This window comes from Artemia franciscana, chromosome 9 (genome assembly GCF_032884065.1).
Source record: "Artemia franciscana chromosome 9, ASM3288406v1, whole genome shotgun sequence".
NCBI classification, from domain to species: Eukaryota; Metazoa; Arthropoda; class Branchiopoda; order Anostraca; family Artemiidae; genus Artemia; species Artemia franciscana.
In genome coordinates this window covers 30,886,998-30,893,211 of record NC_088871.1, presented here as the reverse complement: position 1 = coordinate 30,893,211, position 6,214 = coordinate 30,886,998, and the positions used below count along the sequence as shown (strand labels likewise).

At 33.8% G+C, this 6,214-nt stretch overlaps 1 long non-coding RNA gene across 1 annotated transcript; it reads right to left on the bottom strand.

The window, feature by feature from the left end:
* Nucleotides 1–598: 598 nt before the first annotated feature.
* On the bottom strand, nucleotides 599–3,777 carry LOC136031267 (uncharacterized). Its single transcript, XR_010618476.1, has 2 exons — nucleotides 2,098–3,777; nucleotides 599–1,464 (listed from the first exon to the last, which is right to left on the bottom strand). It is a non-coding gene; the product is annotated as an uncharacterized LOC136031267 (long non-coding RNA).
* Nucleotides 3,778–6,214: the final 2,437 nt, after the last annotated feature.

Sequence of the window (6,214 nt, the reverse complement as noted above, 5' to 3'; positions counted from 1 at the left end):
TGTCCCACCTGTGAATATAGATATATATATATATATATATATATATATATATATATATATATATATACTAGCTGTTGGGGTGGCGCTTCGCGCCACCCCAACACCTAGTTGGTGGGGGCGCTTCGCGCCCCCCCCAAGCCCCCCCGCGCGCGTAAGTCGTTACGCGCCATAATAGTTACGCGCCATTGTAGTTGTGTCCCTATGTCCCACCTGTGAATATAGATAGATATATATATATATATGGTTTTAACTACGTAAAACTTGCGAATATACAACATTCTTTGCTGTCCCATTGTCTTTGCATATAAATAGATTGTCAGGTTTACCGACTCTTGAACATGCAACATATAATGGTCCATGGGAAAACAATCTGTATTCAGATCTATACCTCATGATTCTAATGATTGCCCTTGAGCTTTGTTGATGGTGATTGCTAATCGACCATTCCCTGTCCCGGTGTCCCGGTCGTCATTTACATCCCCCTGTTTCCTCCGGTGTCCCCGTTGTAGTTGTGTCCCTGTGTCCCGGTCGTCATTTATATTCCCTGTGTCCCGGTCGTCATTTGTATCCCGGTGTCCCGGTCTGTATATACATTCGTTTTTTAGTTTTGTTTTTCTCCTTTATTTTTTTCCTTTTTTTTTCTTTTTTAGCTTATTTAGATTTTTAGATTTTTTAGTTTTTTTATTAGTTTTTAGTTTTTTTTTCTTTTTAGTTTTTTTGTCCCGGTCGTCATTTATATCCCCCTGTTTCCCCCGGTGTCCCCGTTGTAGTTGTGTCCCTGTGTCCCGGTCGTCATTTATATTCCCTGTGTCCCGGTCGTCATTTGTATCCCGGTGTACCGGTCTGTATATACATTCGTTTTTTAGTTTTGTTTTTCTCCTTTATTTTTTTCCTTTTTTTTTCTTTTTTAGTTTATTTAGATTTTTAGATTTTTTAGTTTTTTTATTAGTTTTTAGTTTTTTTTTCTTTTTAGTTTTTTTGTAGTTTTTACCTTCTTTTTAGTTTTGTTAATTTTTTTTTTACTTATGTCCTGGTCGTCATTTATGCTCCCTATGTCCCGGTGCTTTGTTGATTGCTAATCGAACATTCCTTTTGTCCTGGTCGCTTTCTCTTTGAGTGTCGTCATTTATTTTTTTCTTTTTTAGTTCTTTTAGTTTTTACCTTTTTTAGTTTTTTTTTAGTTTTTTAGATGAAATTTTTTTTTAGTTTTTTCCTTTTTTTCTTTTTAGTTTTTATTGGTTTTTACCTTTATGTTAGCTTATTTTTCAGTTTTTTCCTTTTTTTTTAGTTTTTTTTTATTTTTTATTTTTTTTAGTTTTTTACCTTTTTTTAGTTTTTTTTAGTTTTTTTAGTTTTTTTAGTTTTTTAGCTTTTTTACTTTTTTTATTAGTTTTTAGTTTTTTTGTAGTTTTTGCCTTTTTTTAGTTTTTTCAGTTTTTTTTTTAGTTTTTTATTGGTTTTTACCTTTATTTTAGCTTATTTTTCAGTTTTTTCCTTTTTTTTAGTTTTTTTTAGTTTTTAGTTTTTTTAGTTTTTTACCTTTTTTTAGTTTTTTTAGTTTTTTTAGTTTTTTAGCTTTTTTATTTTTTTTATTAGTTTTTAGTTTTTTTTGTAGTTTTTGCCTTTTTTTTAGTTTTTTTAGTTTTTTAGCTTTTTTATTAGTTTTTAGTTTTTTTTGTAGTTTTTGCCTTTTTTTAGTTTGACAACTTATTTTTATATATATAGATAGTTTTTTTTTTTACTTATGTCCTGGTCGTCATTTATACTCCCTGTGTCCCTGTGCTTTGTTGATTGCTAATCGAACATTCCTTTTGTCCTGGTCGCTTTCTCTTTGAGTGTCGTCATTTATTAGTTTTTTCCTTTTTTTTTAGTTTTTTATTGGTTTTTACCTTTATTTTAGCTTATTTTTCAGTTTTTTCCTTTTTTTTAGTTTTTTTTTATTTTTTATTTTTTTAGTTTTTTACCTTTTTTTAGTTTTTTTTTAGTTTTTTTAGTTTTTTAGCTTTTTTACTTTTTTTATTAGTTTTTAGTTTTTTTTGTAGTTTTTGCCTTTTTTTAGTTTTTTCAGTTTTTTTTTAGTTTTTTATTGGTTTTTACCTTTATAGTTTTTTTAGTTTTTTAGCTTTTTTATTTTTTTTATTAGTTTTTAGTTTTTTTTGTAGTTTTTGCCTTTTTTTAGTTTTTTCAGTTTTGACGTCACCTGATCCAGTTTTTTCAGGTGACGTCACCTGACACATCCATCCATCCATCCACAGACAACTTATTTTTATATATATAGATATATATATATATATATATATATATATATATATATATATATATATATATATATATATATATATATATATGTTTTTAACTACGTAAAACTTGGGAATATACAACATTCTTTGCTGTCCCATTGTCTGTGCATATAAATAGATTGTCAGGTTTACCGACTCTTGAACATGCAACAGATAATGGTCCATGGGAAAACAATCCGTATTCAGATCTATACCACATGATTCTAATGATTGCCCTTGAGCTTTGTTGATGGTGATTGCTAATCGACCATTCCCTGAGTCGCCATCGTCATTTATATATCCCCCTGTGCACCCCGGCGTCCCCTTTGTAGTTATGTCCCTGTGTCCCGGTCGTCATTTATATTCCCTGTGTCCCGGTCGTCATTTGTGTCCCGGTGTCCCAGTCTGTGATTTCTCTTTGAGTGTCCCGGGCGTCATTTATATTCCTTGTGTCCCGGTGTCCCGGTCGTCATTTATATCCCCCTGTGCCCCCCGGCGTTCCCGTTGTAGTTGTGTCCCTGTGTCCCGGTCGTCATTTATATTCCCTGTGTCCCGGTCGTCATTTGTATCCCGGTGTCCCGGTCTGTATATACATTCGTTTTTTAGTTTTGTTTTTCTCCTTTATTTTTTTCCTTTTTTCTTTTTTTTCTTTTTTAGTTTATTTAGATTTTTAAATTTTTTAGTTTTTTTATTAGTTTTTAGTTGTTTTTTCTTTTTAGTTTTTTTGTAGTTTTTACCTTCTTTTTAGTTTTTTTAGTTTTTTTTACTTATGTCCTGGTCGTCATTTATACTCCCTGTGTCCCGGTGCTTTGTTGATTGCTAATCGAACATTCCTTTTGTCCCAGTCGCTTTCTCTTTGAGTGTCGTCATTTATTTAGATTGTCAGGTTTACCGACTCTTGAACATGCAACATATAATTGTCCATGGGAAAAACAATCCATATTCAGATCAATACCTCATGATTCTAATGATTGCCCTTGAGCTTTGTTGATGGTGATTGCTAATTGAACATTCCCTGTGTCCCGGTCGTCATTTATATTCCCAGTATCCCGGTCGTCATTTGTGTCCTTTTCTTTTTTAGTTCTATTAGTTTTTACCTTTTTTAGTTTTTTTAGTTTTTTAGATGAAAATTTTTTTTAGTTTTTTTCCTTTTTTTCTTTTTAGTTTTTTATTGGTTTTTACCTTTTTTTAGCTTTTTCAGTTTTTTCGTTTTTTCTTTTTACTTTTTTTAAAGTTTTTATCTTTTTTAGCTTTTTTATTTTTTTATTAGTTTTTAGTTTTTTTTGTAGTTTTTGCCTTTTTTTAGTTTTTTCAGTTTTTTTTAGTTTTTAGTGTTTTACCTTTTTTAGCCTAACCAGGATTTGAACCTGGGACCTTCATTCTCCGTTCTGACACCCTCTCTCATCGAGTGACTACTCCAGCATGTTCATTTTGGTGTTTTAAATGGTATATTATTAACCAAATAAATGTGTTTTACAATATACTAAGCATCGTCAAAGCAAAAATGGCGACAACTAATTTCATGACGTCAGCCGACCCCCCCAAGCCCCCCCGCGTGCGTAAGTCGTTACGCGCCATATTAGTTACGCGCCATTGTAGTTGTGTCCCTATGTCCCACCTGTGAATATAGATTTATATATATATATATATATATATATATATATATATATATATATATATATATATATATATATATATATATATATATGTTTTTAACTACGTAAAACTTGCGAATATACAACATTCTTTGCTGTCCCATCGTCTGTGCATATAAATAGATTGTCAGGTTTACCGACTCTTGAACATGCAACGCATAATGGTCCATGGGAAAACAATCCGTATTCAGATCTATACTTCATGATTCTATTGATTGCCCTTGAGCTTTGTTGATGGTGATTGCTAATCGACCATTTCCTTTGTTGCCGTCGTCATTTATATATCCCCCTGTGCCCCCCGGCGTCCCCGTTGTAGTTGTGTCCCTGTGTCCGGGTCGTCATTTATATTCCCTGTGTCCCGGTCGTCATTTGTGTCCCGGTTTCCCAGTCTGTGATTTCTATAGCTTTTCCTGAGGCGCAACAAATTCCCATTGTTTCACCATTGAATTTCAAGGCCTTGCAATAGGGACAAATTTTAGACATTGTCCCGATTTGAACACATCTACTCAAGCTATAATCATCGACTGGGTTGTACCTGAATGCCAGGCGATAACTTTCAGGTTGCTCTGATTCCTCGGCACGCTTTCTTTTCTTACTTTCTCTATCAGCAGCAAGCCTGATTTCTTGCTGTTCTTGTAATTCCTCGGCACACCTTCTTTTTTCACTTTCTCTTTTAGCAGCAAGTCTGCTTCCGCGTTGCTCTGGTAGTTCCTCGGCACGCTTTCTGTTCTTTCTTTCTCTATCAGCCTCAAGCCTGTTTCCTTGCTGTTCTTTTGATTCCTCGGCACGATTTCTGTTCTTTCTTTCTCTATCAGCCTCAAGCCTGTTTCCTTGCTGTTCTTTTGATTCCTCGGCACGCCTTCTTTTTTCACTTTCTCTTTTAGCAGCAAGTCTGCTTTCGCGTTGCTCTGGTAGTTCCTCGGCACGCTTTCTTTTCTGACTTTCTCTATCAGCAGCAAGTTTTTTGGCATAGACTCTTTGAGCATCTTCATCGGCTTTTGCCATGGTAAGTTCATCAGTCATTGTAAACTTAAACATTAATAGATTTCTACGTGAACATATGTCTTAAATATCTTGAATGACGTCACCGTCCATGCAAAAATGACGACAACTAATTTCATGACGTCAGCTGACACAGAAACATGACGTCACCTGTTCCACAGACAAACAGACAGACAACTTATTTTTATATATATAGATATATATATATATATATATATATATATATATATATATATATATATATATATATATATATATATATATATATATATATATATATAAAATGTATATATTTTTGTATGTTTGATGACTGACGCCATTGTAAGGATTGAACATTATGATGTCATGTATGTATTTTGTATGTTTGTAAATGACGACATTATAAGTTGACGTCATTATAAGTATATAAGGCAGGCGATTCAAAAATAATATTTAGAATAAATCCGACAATAGCAGAAGAAACAGCCGAGGAATCAAATCGTGCAAGAAATTTAGTATAAATCCTACAATGGCAGAAGAAACAGCCGAGGAAGTGGCTCAAAGACATAATGCCAAAAGGCTTGTGGCAAAAGAGGAAGTAAGAAAAGAAACCGTGCCGAGGAATCCCAAGAACAACGGGAAAACAGGCTTGCGGCTCAAAGAGATATTACCAAAAAAAATCGTGCCGAGGAATCACAAGAGCAACGTGAAAACAGGCTTGCGGCTCAAAGAGAAATTACTAAAACAAAACGTGCCGAGGAATCACAAGAGCAACATGAACACAGGCTTGCGGCTCAAAGAAAAATTACTGAAAAACATCATGCCGAGGAATCACAAGAGCAACGTGAAAACAGGCTCGCGGCTCAAATGAGGAATCCCAAGAACACGTGAAAATTATCGCCTGACTTGAGATGGTAGGTTGGCCGTCGACTTACTTACCTTGTTTTCGACGTTTTAATACTTTATTTTTAGTATTCCACGTGTAATACGAAGGTACTTTAGTATACAGCAGTTTCATTTTGCCAAAGAATCATTTTTGCACAGCCAAAAGAAAGCAGTTAACTTTGTATCCGGTGGATTCAGGGCTCTTTGTTGCACTTTGAATTCCGAAAAATAATCGCGTTGACCATTCTATAAATGTACCGCTAAGTGAACAACAGCTGGACTACGTTCATGTATCGGAAATGAAAGAATTTGCCAAACAACTGCATTACTGCTTATGTATCTTCCAGCCTGAAATTGTACGATTTCGTCGATATGTTTGATTTCGGACTGCAAGCCAAAAACTTCCATGTCACT